We start from the raw sequence: 17995 nt of genomic DNA on the forward strand, positions 1-17995 counted from the left end.
GCCTCAATGAACACACTGAGGACACTTTCATTTCTTTTCTTCTGTTGAATAAATTTATATATTCCCCTTCCTCAAGGCCACAGGGCAGTACTCAAAACGGTAACAAAATTAGACTTCTCAAGGTAGGCTCTTTCAGTTGCTTCAGCAAATCCTGCAGTAGTAGAACTTGACATTTTCTGTGCCTTATTGTAAACAAAAATCATTTTGTTTCTTAATATATTAATTACATTATAATTGGTGGTTTTTAATGAGTAACATTTCAAACATTCAGTAGCTGCTTTTCTATATTGGTGTTTGTGAATATACATAACTGACACAACATTTAAAGAATAATTATTAGAGTAACCTTACACAGTCAAAGAAAATGCAAACCCTATACTTTGATTAATACTCTAGTAAATAAGCACTAAAAGGCTTCCAGAATTTAAAGCATCTTTGGCTGACCAGATAATCCACTCCTACTCCAGTGCACAAATTTGATTTACAGCAGATTTCAAAATATTTATATTTTTTTCAGGGTTTCCATCATCCCCTCAGCCAGTATCCTGCTGTGTTTGAAAATGTCTGGGCAGTAATTGTCATTGTTTGCAAAGCTATTTTGGAAAATAGCAAGCATCGTGGCATTTAGCAAAGTCAGGAATGCAATTACCAATTTTGTATACATGATCCAAGTGACCTCCTGGCTTCAGAAGCTCAAAACCCATAGGAAAAGAGTTTAACAGCAGCAAAAAGTAAAAACAACAAAAAAAGTTTGTTTAATTTTTGTCTGTAGTTGGTCAGTAATAGGTGACTTATGCTGTGGCCAAGTTGGCAAAAATGCAATCAGCTTAACAATTCCTTATATGTACAAAACAATGCTAAGACAAACATACAAATAAACCCAGGATTTCTCTGGATTGGTACACTGATTCATTTTTGTGCACAAGTATATCTGGAAACTCTCCAAATGCATAGATCGGAGAGGGTGATGCAGAATCATCCAAAAAGATGCAAGACGCTTTTTAAAAAAGCACAGAGCTGTAGAAAAACTCAAACTCCACTACTACTGTGGGAAGTTTTTAAAGACAGCAACCAATAACTGAATAACATTTGATTGGTTTTAAAAAGGATAACCACCATTCACCAAAACCTATGATAAAATAGGACTAATACAAGCCCCAGCACCTTTGTTACATTGAGTTAGTTAGCCCCAAATGCATAAATAATCCAAATAGTTACCTGAAGAGATTGTATTGTGTGGTACACCAGCAACAGAATATGCTCAGGCCACAGAAGATCCTATGATCTACATCCGGAGAGTCATACTGCAGAATCATATGCAACATGACAGAAGTACATCTCATGCGTTTGGAGCCCTACCAATAAAAAGAGAGCAACATCCTCAGGAAGCAGCTTGGAAACTGATGCTGCTCCAACACCAACTATTGTCTGGCCAGCAGCATCAGTACCAATGTTGGGGGTCAGCCTGCTGGTTCAGGCTACTGTGTGCTTACTTGGCCATGGCCACTTTCCAACTGCTCAGCTCCATCCAAAACACATATTTCCTTGTGCTTTCTCAATTTTCACAAAATTGTTGTATTTTATTCTTCCCCCTCCCGCCACGATTTAAAAAACAAAGCAAAACTGTGACAGAACAAACTGGTTAAAAGATAGCTTGGAAACTAACTGTGGCCTTGTTAACATGTAATCAAGAACAATCGTTTAAAAGCCAGCTTTTTTATTATTATTAGACAATGTCACTGCAGAGAGCATTATATTCAAAATGTCCTAGTGCTGTATGGATTAGATTGCCTCTCGGCAGCGTTATAAAAACTGGAGGAAACTTTGCAGTATTTCAAAGGAGTCTCATGCTTGTCCTTTATAAGGAACAACTTAGATAGGAAGCTAAATTGATGATGATGATGATAATAATAATAATAATAATAATAATAATAATAATAATAATATGCAGTTCATCTGAGTGGGTTGCCCCAGTCACTCTGGGCAGCTTCCAATGATTATAAAACTACAGTAACACATCACATATTAAAAACTTCCCTATACAGTCAGATAGGTGTTTATTTCCTTGACATCTGACGGGAGGGCATTCCACTTGATGGGCACGACTACTGTGAAGGCCCTCTGCCTGGTTCCCTATAACCTTACAATACCGCGGCCGGACTATAATACGGAGCCAGACATTGGTCTATCTTACTCAGTAGTGTCTACCCTGACTAGCAGTGGCTTTCCCGAATTTTAGACAAGGACTCTTTCCGAAGTCCCAGTTGGAGATGTCCGGGACCATGTGCATGCAGATGATTTCGAGGGATGGCTGTGTTTTGGTTCATATAAAGTGTGAATTAGGTAGATTTGCCTTTAAATGTGACCTGAATCAAATTTCCGCCCCATTCCTACAAAAGTGCAAAGTACATACAATTGCCCATCCAAATGGACATATACATGTTTTGCAGTTCTCAGCTGGATCTGAGCATCCGCCTATTTCCAAGATAAGCACTTCCTTCCAAAGGCAGCACTTCCTTAATGGCATTCTACCAGGCAGAGCATCTGTGTAGAAAATTAAGCTAAGCTTCATAAGAAAACTTTGGAAAAGCAGCAGAATCTTTCAAGTGCTCTGGATTAGAGGCCTCTGCAGGCACTATGAAGCTGTTTGGCAAACCAGGACTGAATAAGGATGTTTAGGAGGCACAAGAAGAAGTCTTCTCCTCTGTTTCCAATTATTTCTTTATCTCTCCTCTATCCTTCTAGTTACCTCAGTGTTTTCTTAGCTGACAGCCATTATGGTTTAGGATTGTGAGGATAAATGCAAAACTTAACAAATTATAAATATCCTGTTTCAAGATGTGTTATCGCTCACTGAAAAGAAACCAACTGCAGCTTAAGATTTTTGACAGCAATTTTCGGCCTGTTGTCTATTTGAAGGTTTAGTTTATTCTTAGGAAATATTACATGGCCAAGAGTTAAGATACTATGTTGGCAGAGGCCAAAGCTTGCTTTCAGGAACCCTGACCTTCCAAGTGAAATGAAAGTTGACAGTGGAAACCATCTGAAGGGGAAGAAAACCCGAACGAACAATAGGAGAAAGGGAAACTGGAAGCAGCAGGTACCCTAACAACCGCCTACAAATTCCTTGGGTTTTGCTTGTTCTTTTAAGAGTAGCTGGCTTAGCAGAACATATAGAATTAAGAAATAGAAGGAAGCAAATAAACAAAATCTGAACTAGATCAACAGTGTTTGAGTTAGGCCGGATTGAATTTTTTTCTTTCTCAGTGAATGGTAGGGGAAGATGAATATTGTGATATCTGGAAGTCTGCTCCTCATAAAATATTTAAAATGCTTCATGCAGTAAATGTGTCTCTACAAAGACCAACAGCAGAACAGTTGAGGAAGGAGACTTCTCTAGAATTAACAAGCTTTTTATTCATAAGATGCATGTGGTATGGTGCAGAATAGAAAGGTCACTGAGGCTGAAGAGGATTCCCATACCAAAGAACACACATGACCAGCCGATGTGATTTTCCTGTGTGTCAATGCTCTAGAAAGTTATGGTTGACTACAGCTTCCCACATACAATCTGTACATCTTACTTAGTATTTACTATATTGTCTTAATAAATATTCAGTCTGCAGAACAATAGTATGGTGGAATTAAAGGATTAGGAGGGACCTGATGACCAGCTATTTCAAGAACTTCTGTTAAGAAAGTATACTTTAAGTCTAAGCACTGAACCATTTCAACACCATCGACCAACTGGCTTATGTACTGGAGAGCATCATCCTGAATATACTGTGCCATAAGTGAAGGGCAAGACCAAACCAAGTGTCTAATGCATTTTTATGCCGTTATTATTTTACAAAAACAGCTCATATGAGAGGACAGCTCACTCTCATTGAAGTTAATGACTGGACAGTGCTGTGTCAAATTAAAGTTCTTGCTTAACTATTTAACAGATCAGACTTAAACTCTAAAGGGAAACAGATTGCTCCTAGAAGTTTGAGTTATACAGCCCAGAGGGCTGCTCCTTGATCCTTCCTTTTAGTAACCAGTGTTTATTTAAATCCTATGGTGATATTTTGGACAGGCACTGGCAGACAGGCAGACAGTTGTTTCATGAGCATTAATCACCTGTGGAACTGCAACCTCGGGGTACGTTCATCAAACTGGGCTGCACAAGTTAAACCTTGACTTCCTGATTATGATCAGCAAACAGAAGTCTGAAGAAGGTACATGAAAATCAAATAAACTTCTGTACACCATAAGAGCTATTTGCATAATATTTGCATATATTCATGTATCAGTTTGGGTTTGTGCAAATAAACGTTTTCTCAGTAAAACTATGAGCTTTTCACTGTAAAAGATAACCCAACTTAATTATACCTAATGTGCTTCCATCATATGCCACCTTATACCTGCCATAAATTCCCAAAGTATTGTAGTTTCTGATGAAAAGTGACAACCAAAAAGAAACAGTTCCAACGATGGTGGACTGGCAATTAGAATTGCTGGAATATGCAGAAATGGTGGAAGTTATTGGAAGAATAAGAAACCAAGAAAAGAGACTTTTAAAAACAGCATGGGGAAAATTTATTGACTATTTGAAGATGTATTGTAAACAACTTAAAACATTAGCAGGACTGACTTAAACATGCACAGTAATAAATAACTAAAAGAAAATACAGGTAAACAGGTTTGAACTGGATATGCAGTAATAAAAGATATAAAATAAGCAACCACAGAAAGGAGAGAAATCGCAGGAAATGCAGATTGATTATGTAAAGATTTTGTTTTTATGTAAAATGTAAATGTTTTTGTAAAATATTTGTAAAATGAGAATGGGGGGGGGAGCGGGTCAAAACTAGTGTTGTCTTTAAAAACAAACAAAAAAACCTCCCCACCAATATAATATCTAAGTCTTAGCCCCAGTGGTGTTAACTCAGTAAAACTATCCCAGTGGTACTTGCAAATGGCTCAAAATTGAAAAGGTACTGAATGGAACAATTGTAATTCTAATGCTTCTAGCTGTTCCTCTGCATTTGTGGGTTTACCTACCCCCCCCCCCCCCCCCAGCGAACACACCATGCTGGTTGGGACTAATGGGAGCTTCATGGTGAAACCTCAGGAGGGGCACCAAGTTGGTGAAGGCTGGCTTAGCCTTTCAAGGCCTATTTCCTGCCCCCATTTCTTTTGCTCTTCAGCTAGGAGTCTGAAATTATCCTCAATGCCTTTACACAAATCAATTCATTTATTTTCATTTCTTTTTTAGCAAAAGAAAAGTCTTCTTTTGCAGTTGCCCCTTGATTTATAATATGCAGGCCTTATTGCTCAAGAAGCCCCAAGCAAAACATGATTATAGGTTTAGATACGACATCACCTATATATAGCCCTTTGCACCTGAGACTACTCAAGATACCCTTTCTCTTAAATACAGCTGATTGTTTTGAAGTTGTATCATGCACCCCACACTCTACCCCTAGGCTCAGATGACCCCAAGATGGCATGGCCTGACCTTGAAGAATGTGAGAAGTCAGGAAACAGTGAGGAGAGAACAGATCAAAACAAGAGCATTAGCAAAATGAATCTCAAGATAGGATCTAAATGAATACCTGTCCCAACAGTTATGCCAAAGTGCTGCTTACACCTGGAAGCTGCTCTCCAAAACAAGCTTGAATCGTATTAGTACCCAATTTATAAATGTCAGTGGAAGAGTTGCCCAAGTAAGAAATGAAAATACATGTTTAAAATTTAACCTCAACTTCTGCTTTTCCTTAATGAACTACAGCTGTGAGCCTCCCATTGTTATCATGAGTGTAATGTGTGAAAAGGGAGGCTTCTCTCTGCAAATGTGCCCCCCAAATCATGCCTTACAGACTTATTAAAGAATCTGTGTAAATTATTATAAAATAAAATGTAAAACTTACTACTACAAACTATTACGAGTGGCTGAGCAGCAAATGTGGTGAAGTCACTGTAGATGGTACTCAAGATATCTAGTGGGTGTTCACATTAAAACTTAGAAAATGCTTTAAAAAAACACACCTCAAATTCTACCTGCCCCCCATTATTTCCTTTTTCGAAATGGGTCTCTTGATGTGCATGTATTCCCAGATGTACCTAATCTTTTTCTTTTTACAAAATCTTCAGCTGTTTATTCCTTGCATCATCTCAAACATGCTGTGCCCCTTGTTCATTATATATATATATATATATATATATATATATATGCTTTCGTAGATTTTCACGGGTACAGGAATGCAGGTTTTGGTGTCCTCGGGTGTCTTCCCGTGTAAAAGTTGGGGTGTCTAGGCGACGTTTCGACGAGGTCTCACTCGTCATCTTCAGGCTGGTGCTTTCGGCTTCTTGTTACTGGAACAGAGCAGGATCTCAGTGTTTGAGTTCCTATAAATACCGTTGAGGAGGTGTGGTGTATAGCCTCCAATGTTCTGGGCAGAGAGGAGGTTCCCAGGCTAGTGTGCCTTTTCTTCTTTTGTTCCTTAATTACTTGAGGGATATCTTGAGTGATTTCTTGAGTGATTTCCTGAATCCCACTTAGGTGGGTCATTAGGTGTGGATTAGTTGCTAAAGCCTTCGTGTCTTGAACTCTTGAACTTTGTGAAGAGTTTTTCTGAGAAGATGGCTGTACTGCACTTGGTTGTGCTCTGGCTTGGCTTCGTGTATAGGGGCGAGCTGTGGTTTTGTGGTCTGTGCCAGCCAGATCTGTGTAGGGATTGCAGGGGGGTGCAGCATCCGGAGGTGCCACCCTGGTTTGGCTACTGGATGGTGTCTGTAATTTATCTGTGGAGAGGGTCTGGGTTTGGGTCTGGTGTGGTTGATTGGTGATGGCGTTCTGTGTGCCTCTGGATCTGGTGTCAGATTTTGTGGGGAGGGCTAATTTCCAGATGTCTGGCAAGCGGGATGTGTCGTCACGCTTGTTCATGTTGTGAGGGTGTTTCTCTATCTCGATGGCTTCCATGATTATTCTCTTGTGGTGATGTTCCATGTTAAAGAGCAATTTGGAATCTGCAAAATTAATTTCGTGTCCTGTTTCTTTCATGTGTTGGAAAAGAGAGGAAGTTTTTTCTTCTTTTTTGACGGCATTCTTGTGTTCTGCGATACGTGCATTTATTCGTCTGTTTGTTTGTCCAATGTACGTGGCTGGGCAGACTTTGCAGGGTATTTCATAGACCCCTTGGTTTTCCAACTGAATTTTATCCTTGGGGTTTCTGAGGATATTGGCTATTTTTTGGTTGCCTCTCCTATCAGTGAAGAAATCCAGCTAAGAATCATCCCCAGAGAAAAATCATCCAGATGCCCCAAACTCTACGGCCTCCCCAAGATACACAAAGAAGGAACACCACTCAGACCAATAGTCAGCTCCATAGGCTCACCTCTACAAAATCTCGCTAAATTTCTCGCCAAGCAACTTCAGCCCTATGCAGAATCCATATCTTCACACGTTCCAAACTCCTTCCAGTTCATAGAAACAATAAAGAAGCAAAACCTACAACCCAATGACCTACTTGTGAGCTTCGATGTTGTATCTCTCTTCACACAAGTGCCCATTAACGAAGCCTTGACAGCCATTCAAAACAAATACAATCCCCCCGAATACATCTTGGACCTGACCAACCACTGCCTAACCAACACGTACTTCATCCACAATGGACAAAGATACAAACAGATAGAAGGAGCACCTATGGGATCACCCCTCTCACCGGTCATCGCTAACCTGTACATGGAACACTTTGAAACCAATGCTTTAGACAAGTCAGAACACAAACCCAAACTTTGGCTCAGATATGTTGACGACACCTTTGTAATTTGGCCACACGGGAAGGAAAAACTGGATAGCTTCCTCACACATCTCAACAGCCTACACCCCAAAATACAATTCACTATGGAAATAGAAGCCAACAACCAACTTCCCTTCCTTGACGTCCTAATCTACAAAAAACCTGATGGCTCCCTAGGACACACTATCTACCGGAAAAAAACACACACCAACCGCTACTTACATGCACAATCACACCACCACCCTGCACAAATAAACTCCGTAGCCAAGACTCTCATCTCCAGAACCAAACGCCTGGCTGACGAAGACCACTTGACAACTGAGTTACAGAATCTCTCAAATGTGTTAATTGCCAATGGATACCAGCAAAACAGGGTTACGAAGCTAATCCAAAAAGAAACACCCCCCAAAAACCAAGACACAGAAGAAAACAATGGCATAGCCCTCCTTCCTTATATCAAGGGCACTACAGATAAAATTAGCAAAATCCTCCATAAACACAATATCAAAACAGCCTTTTGCACCAACCAAAAAATAGCCAATATCCTCAGAAACCCCAAGGATAAAATTCAGTTGGAAAACCAAGGGGTCTATGAAATACCCTGCAAAGTCTGCCCAGCCACGTACATTGGACAAACAAACAGACGAATAAATGCACGTATCGCAGAACACAAGAATGCCGTCAAAAAAGAAGAAAAAACTTCCTCTCTTTTCCAACACATGAAAGAAACAGGACACGAAATTAATTTTGCAGATTCCAAATTGCTCTTTAACATGGAACATCACCACAAGAGAATAATCATGGAAGCCATCGAGATAGAGAAACACCCTCACAACATGAACAAGCGTGACGACACATCCCGCTTGCCAGACATCTGGAAATTAGCCCTCCCCACAAAATCTGACACCAGATCCAGAGGCACACAGAACGCCATCACCAATCAACCACACCAGACCCAAACCCAGACCCTCTCCACAGATAAATTACAGACACCATCCAGTAGCCAAACCAGGGTGGCACCTCCGGATGCTGCACCCCCCTGCAATCCCTACACAGATCTGGCTGGCACAGACCACAAAACCACAGCTCGCCCCTATACACGAAGCCAAGCCAGAGCACAACCAAGTGCAGTACAGCCATCTTCTCAGAAAAACTCTTCACAAAGTTCAAGAGTTCAAGACACGAAGGCTTTAGCAACTAATCCACACCTAATGACCCACCTAAGTGGGATTCAGGAAATCACTCAAGAAATCACTCAAGATATCCCTCAAGTAATTAAGGAACAAAAGAAGAAAAGGCACACTAGCCTGGGAACCTCCTCTCTGCCCAGAACATTGGAGGCTATACACCACACCTCCTCAACGGTATTTATAGGAACTCAAACACTGAGATCCTGCTCTGTTCCAGTAACAAGAAGCCGAAAGCACCAGCCTGAAGATGACGAGTGAGACCTCGTCGAAACGTCGCCTAGACACCCCAACTTTTACACGGGAAGACACCCGAGGACACCAAAACCTGCATATATATATATATATATATATATATATTAAAGATCAAAAGCAGCAACAGTATCTCTCCAGCCATGTTTCATGAATAAGTTGTCACAAATATTTGGGGCAAGATGCACTTTGTAGCTTGCCTGCTCTCATGATTTGGTGATTTAAATCTTCTGGCTCTAGTACTTTGTTAGCTTTCAGTAGTTCTAATTGCCTCCTTATCTGCTGCAGCATGAAGGGAAAGCCTTTCAACAATTCACTCCCCAAAGCTTAGGAAAACAAGCCAGAGTTACCAGGCCTCTTATCTTCTTTCCTTTTGTGTGTTCTGACATGAGGAAATCATTCAGACTCTCAACAAAATATCCATCTATCACTAAGTAAGTCTCCACTTTGATCTTTCCACTGCATCCTTGCTTTGGGGTTTGCCTCTCTGCTGGCTTCCCTCCTGAGCTATTTGTTCATTTTCCAAACTACTCAACTCTATAATTTTATACTATTGTCTTAGCTCTTCCTGCATAGAACCTGAGGTTTTGTTTTAATTAGCTTCTTTGGTTTTATTCCCATTCCTGAACAGTCAGCTTTATCTTCATATTTGCATAATTAAACAGCAGCTAAGCAGTTAACATGAGGATTAATTATCTGAGCAAAAATTGCAGGCAGCTTGTCTTTGGCCCATTAGAGAAAAGGAAAAGTAGTTGTGCAAGTAATGCCTTTGTTGAGGCCAAGTAAAAGATCACAAAGAAACAGTCAAGTTCAAGTTAATCAAAACCCTTTTTCAAGGTGAATATTAAGAGGAATACAAGGAAGGAGTCAGGGGCTGCCCAAGACATTTTGCTGCCTGAGGTAAAGGACAATCTGGCACACTTCCCCAGTTCCATGTATAAGAGCTGATCATGTGTTGTGAGGATAAAATAGGGGTGAGGGGTGGCAGACAGCAGAGCCAGACTAGAGTCTGGTGATGCAGAGGTGGAATCTGGACACATATAAAAAACGCTGTGAAAATCCTTTAAAAAACCCCCCAAAAACTTACTTTTGAAAATATATATTGAATTTGCCATAGCTCACCATTGCCCTCTAGTGTCAAATTTGTATAATGAACTTTAAAACACACTTAAAACATTTTATTTGCAGCTGTATAGCTGAGTCCCCAGTCTCAGATTTCCACCAGAGTGCTAGAGCCTCTCTCTGATTGGCTGCCGCCACAACAACTAGCACTTTGTGAGGGAGAATAAAAGGAGCAGTTTCTGAGAGGGAGTTCAGATAGTTAGGAGAGAGGTTGGTTGGTTTTGGGAGGGTTAGTTGGTTTCAGTCTCTCTGTGTTAACATTCACTCTGAAGAAAATATCTACAGCTTGAGAAAGGAGTCTCTGATCTTAGAGGTATATTATACCACTAGGAGTACCTCAGAAGTGTGATTGTTATAAGGTTGGGTAACTGACAGAAAGTACCACCTTGCTTAAGGAACCAAAGAATTAAGACATGCTAGCTGCAAAACCATCCCAAGCATTTAGGAATCCTTTATATGCAGTAACATGGCAGTAGGCATCAGGACCATAATATTACAGTTGGGCGGGGGGCAGGAAATGGCCACTACAACAACAGCAATTTTTAAAATATATATATTTTTTAAAATAATGCGTATTAGCAGCAAGCAGAAATCCTCTGATAATAAATGAGTTTTCATCAAGTGCTGAAATTGTATCAATGTAATTAAGCATAACCTATGTGGAGTGGTCTTGAGTCTATCCTTGAGTCCCTAAAGTATTTCCATTTGTTTCAGACACACCTCACAATATTTCAGCCAGGTCATGTTGAGCTGCTGTTTGTCTGGGACTCGTACACATTTGAACTATGTGTCCATCTTCCTTTCCAGCTTGTGAGGTCTCATCTTATGCTTCTGTTTATTCAAGTCCTGTTTGCAGTAGCCCAATAAATCTGCAGACATGAGGATGACTTGGAAGCTGCTAGATTTAGAAAGAATGCCCCAGAGAACAGTAACATCCTGTAGCATATGGGAGCGCTTTGCTACTGTGTGGACATTGGAATTGTAGTTACTGAACTCGCAACTCCTTGTTCTTGGCTCAATGCAAGAACCTTCTGAAAAAAAGGACCAGCAAGTTTCCCGTAACCAGTCAAACCGGCATCTTTACTCACTACTGGTTGCAAAACATATTTTTATTATGTCCTTTTCACAAATAAGATATATGACAGCTCCTGAACATTCATGTGGAAAACAAATATTTGATTTAACATTGTTTCCTGAGCTAAGCATTTACTTCTTGTCTGAATCGATTCTCACAAGATACAATCAACGAAGACTTCAAAATTGGTAAAAAATGAAATGAAATGTGATCTTGCATAAATCTTCTTGTTTACTACAGTACTTCTATTAACAAGGAGATTCGATGGTTCTGGTTGCGCTAGTGGAAGGCATCACACTGATTCCTGCTAGCTAGCGCAGGGGGATTCCCCCCTCCTACCCCTGCACACCCCTACATCCTCCCAAAATCTCCTGTGGAGGGTCAGGAGCATCCAATGCAGTATTCAGAGATTTAGTATCTGGAGAATCCCCAGAACAGCATGTGGAAAAATTGGGAACAATATGGAAATGTGCTAATAAACACGTGGGCGCTTCAGCTTCATCTGATTATGATGCGTCACCGGACCCTATGCAGATCTGATCTAGTCTGCAAAAGACAACAATATATTTAAAAAAAAATAAAGCTGAGCATCGCAGGATGCCAAATTTTGTGCCACATACCAGATTGCTTGTTTGTGTGGTAAACCACACCACTCCAGCCATAGCATATGTTTCATAACCACTCCAGAAAAGCATTCTCTAGCTGGGTGGCCTTGGACAAGTCACTAGTTCTCAGTCTAACCTACTTCACAGCTTGTTGTGGCTGCATTTCTTGGGGAAAAAGCAGAATGCATGTGTGTGTGTGTGTGTGTGTGTGTGTGTGTGTGTACACACAGAGGGACAACGCCTGCTCCCAATTCTCACATCCTCCACTTTCTGTGGGCTGATCTGAAGGAGCCTGAAGTACAGCTATATCTGATTCACATGCCGTACCTCACATTTTCCTGTGCTTTACTAAAGTCATCATTATCACCACAAAACAGGCAAATCTGAAGGTAAAACTGATCGCTGCCAAAGATGCAAGGTCCAAAATTCATGTGACAAGAAATTGATAGGCCACAATACCAATTAAATTGTGGGATGCCATGCCAAAAAAATGTTGGAAGCCTGTAGATAATATTGCACTTAGATTGAGCAGTGGTCTGATGTGGTTTAAGGCAGCATCCTATGTTCAAATGTCTCACTCCCTCTTCCTCAGCATCTTTCCTCATTCTCTATCTTGCTTCAGCTGCATATCCTAAAATTCCTATAACTGAGACTGTTCTCTGAAGTATATTCTGCATATACTTTTCCAGCTCATTTTTTGCAGCTCCACTGTCTGTTCTCGAACTCTCTTCCAGAGAAGCATCACCAAAAGCATCTTTGGCAGAACAGGAGAAAGTCTGAACATGCTGGTCTCCAGCTTCTGGGCTTCGTCCAGTATGCTTAATTCCCTTCTGTTGGGGTTTGGAGTCAGTTGATAGAAGGATAAAAGTATACCACCTCTGTCTGTCTGTCTGTCTGTCTGGAAACCAATTTGATGTCTGAAATATGGAGCAAATACCTTTGAGGCATCTCTGTCACTTTAAGGGCTTCTAAACCAGTGAGAGACGCAGCTTAAAGCACTTTTACCCTCTTTATTAGAAGGAAATCCACATCCTCAGCCTGTCCCTCTTAGGAAAGCTGAGAGACTGAGGGGGACTTTGTTTTTGTAAGATTCTTCAGGGACCCAGAAAAAAATGCAGAGAAGTGGTCTAGACAGAGTATGGTTTTATTGCAACAAGGTTAGTATCAAACAAGTATTTAAATTGAGGCCTACCAGAATCTTTGATGACTGCCTGGCTGGGTCTGAGGGGGAGAGATGGGAGGGCAAAGCATAAACTTGCGTTGATTCAGATTCTAGCAAACTGGAAGCGCTTGGAAAACATGGGGTGGATTTCTAAACATTACAGCTTCTGTTTAAATTCCATTCAACATCAAAGTAGCTGCTTTGCAGGTAACATTTTGTACATACCTGCATAGCGACTACTATTCTGCAAGTCATATTAAAGACACATTTTAAAAGTGGTATGCATGACATTATAAACCCTTTTCATCAGTGGTCATTTATCCTGTTGCCACATTTTGGTAACTTCTCAATTAGATTATAGTAATGATGTACGCCTGGGGCAGCCTTTGCAGTAAATAACGACCAGGGCTCTCAGGTGGACGCCATTGCCATTATAAGAGTACAAGGGAGGCAAGCATGGTGAGTTGTGGCACCTCTTTTTCTACGAAAAAATAGCGCTGGTAATGCTATTAGTAATGCATGCTAAATTGCTAAATGGCCTTTATGATTGTACTAAGTTTGTGTTGTGCCATTTTCACCAACTTCCAATCCATTTTGGGCCTGGTTCAAATTGCTGGTTTTGATGTTTAACGCCCTTAGCACCAGGCCTTTGAAAAATCAGGGTGTGGGTTGCTTCAACCTGCTGCATCTGCAACTCCCTGCTGGCTCCCTCCCTCTGTTTCTTTTCTCTCTATGAAACATACATTTACAAGGCCTTGGGGCCTAGGAAAGTTGATAGCAACAGAATGGAGAGCTGAATTTCACATATTGATTCGAAATAGCCAGTCAAATCTTTGGCCACTGGCCTCTGTGTTTTAATATGATAGCCATCATATTGAGAAGTGTTTTTAAGTTGTGTATTCATATTTTTGGTTTAGATTAAATCTTCCAAAAATAATATTGGATAGAGAAACTCAGAAGCTCATTGCTTCTGTGGCTTTTCTGGCTGGGGCCTGCGTTAGGCCACGTTTCCAATAATCATTCTGTGCTCCTTAATTATGCACTATATATATAACAGTTTCTGCTACAAATTATGTTTTCTTAGCCAGTCCATTTTGCCCATTAAACTGCACAGTAGCTGGAATTTTTCCATCCCCAAAGAGAAACCTTTGGCTTAAAAAATATTGTCATTTGGGTAAGCTAGACATACTTCTGCAAAGTGACCTTATAAAAATATTATCTGAGGTATGACTGAGGCTAAATTATATGACAGTAAGCTGGTCCCCTCCAGCAAATGAATTCTTGGAGCAATGGAATAATTTGAAAGCAAACACATAATGCACAAAAGAATGCAATGAACTCTCCAGCCTGTGCAATATAAATCTCTTACTGTAATGTCTCTATACAGAGCTCATTAACTTTTCGTTCATGGTGAGCTCTTGAGGTCAAAGTATTTGAAGTGGCAGAAAGTTGTTTAATTGTGCAGTCCAAGTGCTTGTTTAGACCTTTCAGACTGAAAAACAAAAGAGGGTCAGAATCGGGAGTGGGAAATCTAGCATTTTCTTCCTCCCTCCAAATATACAAAGGCGATAATTCATTGTACATATTTGTTGGGTGTGTGGGTGGAGAAGCAACTGTCTATTATTTTAGCATGATTGCGTTAAAAACAGTTGTAGTTGTAAGTTGTGGGTTGTGGATCGGTTTGAAGGGAGGGGCTCCTTTCGGAGTGATCTATATGCTACTTTGATGTAAGGGTAACTTTTAGTTGTGTTGCAGCATCGACTACAGTCTACTCCTATTAGATATGTGTATAATCCTAAATTGCATGTATATGTATGCTTGGGATTTGTGTGTTTGTGTGTGCTCGTACGTCTGTGTGTAGGAGATAATTGTAAACAGAGGGAAATTGAATGCAAAAAGTACGGACAGTGAGCAATAGATGATAAAACAAGCAGATTCGTAATGCAGTTATTTAACATCCGTAGTGGGACACCTGACTAATGATGTTGTGGATGGGTGTATATACCAAGATTGCAATAATCACTTCCTTCTTCCTTCCCCTGGGGAATGTGCAAGGAGGTGAACTGCTCTGAGATCTTCGGGATGGCAGGATATAGGATGAATCTAGATTGAAAGCAGCATATTGAGGATGAGCATGAATCATTTGGGATTGAGAAAAAACTGAATTTTTGCACTACTAATGCATTAGAATTTACTCTGCCTACAACTATTGGGGGGGGGGGCTCTTTATGCTGCCCTGATCCTTGGAGGAAAGCTGGGGTATGAATGCAGGCAATGTAAAGAGAAGGACAGGTGTAGTTAAAAATGAAATCTTATGGCTATACACCGGTCCTGAAAGACCTACACTGGCTCCCAGTACGTTTCCGAGCACAATTCAAAGTGTTGGTGTTGACCTTTAAAGCCCTAAACGGCCTCAGTCCAGTATACCTGAAGGAGCATCTCCACCCCCATCTTTCTGCCTGGACACTGAGGTCCAGTGATGAGGGCCTTCTGGCGGTTCCCTCACTGCAAGAAGCAAAGCTACAGGGAACCAGGCAGAGGGCCTTCTTGGTAGTGGCGCCCGCCCTGTGGAACGCCCTCCCATCAGATGTCAAAGAGATAAAGAACTACCTGACATTTAGAAGACATCTGAAGGCAGCCTGTTTAGGGAAGTTTTTAATGTGTGACATTTTAATGTATTTTTAATCTTTGTTGGAAGCCGCCCAGAGTGGCTGGGGAAACCCAGCTAGATGGGCGGGGTACAAATAATAAATTAATTAATATTAATTTTCACAAACCTCATGTTATCTGTAAATGTTATTAATGTGGGGGGTTGGGGATGAAAGTCAGTGTGTTTTCTTGCCAGTGGAGGTTTTATATTTATATTGAAGATTGCTTTAAGAAAATCCAATAGAAGCCGTATGTATTTCTAAAGACTTCTGTTCATTTTAAAAAGCCACTTCTCATGCAGACTGAAATTCCTATCGAGGCTAATGTACACGTGAGCCAAGCACCTCAGATAGGAACATAAGAGGTGTTGAGAACTCGCAGTGCTACATCAAAGAAGAGGTTTATGATTGAAACAGAGAAAATGACATGCCTGTCTGTGGTGTACCATGTATGCCTTATCTCGGCCTCCTTCCCTCTGTAGTTCAGTATGATAATTATGCTTTGCCAAACAACATGTCTGGTTTCTCAATGAAACACAGTACATAAATTGACTTATCAAAGCCAATGCTGCTTGAAGAGTTGAAAATAGTATCAGCTGATTTTTCTTTTCAAGAAGAAAGAGAGGAATATAATGAAAAACAAACTTCAGATGCAAACTTAAAAAATAATGTTGGAATCCAACATTAAGATAATAGTGTGTGTCGATTATGGGTGATGGATTTTTTATTATTATTTGATTCTGATTTAGATTACAAATTTAATTTATTCCAGATTAATATTTCAGAATTAAACATGTTCATTCTCTTCCCGACACCACCAGCCCTCCTCTACCATAATCTCTGTGTGCATGAAAGGAGAATCTTCTGTTTTCATGTTAATTTGATAGGCTGTGCCATGTTTTTATTGACTTGGCAAAAAGCTCTCTGCACTTATCAGTCCAACAGTCACTATTAGTAGCCACTATAGGAAAGCTTACTTTCAACTGATAGTAACTTTCATTTTGTCAGCCCAAACTACGGGCCCCTTATTTTGGTAACATATTCTAGACACAATAGTTGTGTGTTAGTGGTGGATTTGTTCTGCTTTACTTGGTTCTGCAATGTTTCCTCAGTTCTAGGGTATTACTGTTGTCCGGAGAGACAAAAAATAATTATGGGATTTCAGCAGGAAGTTATAGGATATGGAAATGAAGCAGTGTGACCACTGCAAATGTTTAGCAGGATGAAACAGTTTTGAAACTGGGATTGCATGTGACTTCCCCGATAGCATAATGAACACAAATCATGAATGTGCAATAAGAAAAATGTCTGGAGGGGATCTAAATGCTTAGCGAATTAAGTCATCTGTGCATCGTGTTGATTTGGAGTAGAATTGTAGAGTTGGAAGGGACCACGAGGATCATCTAGTCCATGGGTAGGCAAACTAAGGCCCGGGGGCCAGATCTGGCCCAATCACCTTCTAAATTCGGCCGTGGACAGTCTGGGAATCAGCATGTTTTTTACATGAGTAGAATGTGCCCTTTTATTTAAAATGCATCTCTGGGCCAGTGTGGTGTGGTGTGGTGTGGTGTGGTGTAGTGTTTAAGAGCGGTAGATTCATAATCTGGGGAACCGGGTTCGCGTCTCCGCTCCTCCACATGCAGCTGCTGGGTGACCTTGGGCTGGTCACACTTCTCTGAAGTCTCTCAGCCTCACTCACCTCACAGAGTGTTTGTTGTGAGGGAGGAAGGGAAAGGAGAATGTTAGCCGCTTTGAGACTCCTTAGGGTAGTGATAAAGAGGGATATCAAATCCAGACTCCTCCTCCTCCTCCTCTTCTTCTTCTTCTTTTTCTTCTTCTTCTGGGTTATTTGTGGGGCATAGGAATTCGTTCATTTCTCCCCCCAAAATATAGTCCCGGCCCCCCACAAGGTCTGAGGGACAATGGACCAGCCCCCTGCTGAAAACGTTTGCTGATCCCTTCTAGTCCAACCCCCAGCAATGCAGGAATCTTTCGCCCAATATGTGACTGGAACCCATTACCTGAGATTAAGAGTCCAATGCTCCACTGACTGAGCTATCCCAGGATTAACAGTGATCCATCTGGGAACTGGCACCTTCTTCATTTGGATTGTAGGTGCAATATAGGGCTCCTCACTTAATTTCAGTGGTACCTTGG

At 40.8% G+C, this 17995-nt stretch overlaps 1 long non-coding RNA gene across 1 annotated transcript in view; it reads left to right on the top strand.

The window, feature by feature from the left end:
• The window catches only part of LOC310660088, a 42221-nt gene continuing 24226 nt past the window's right edge, over positions 1-17995 (top strand). Inside the window, exons 1-3 of the long non-coding RNA XR_014503162.1 lie at positions 1-122; positions 2978-3100; positions 4079-4220. This is a non-coding gene — a long non-coding RNA (uncharacterized lncRNA). The remainder of the gene's footprint in view (positions 123-2977; positions 3101-4078; positions 4221-17995) is intronic.

The sequence above is a fragment of the Podarcis tiliguerta genome (genome assembly GCF_965153285.1).
Source record: "Podarcis tiliguerta genome assembly, chromosome: 11".
In the NCBI taxonomy this organism is placed as follows: Eukaryota; Metazoa; Chordata; class Lepidosauria; order Squamata; family Lacertidae; genus Podarcis; species Podarcis tiliguerta.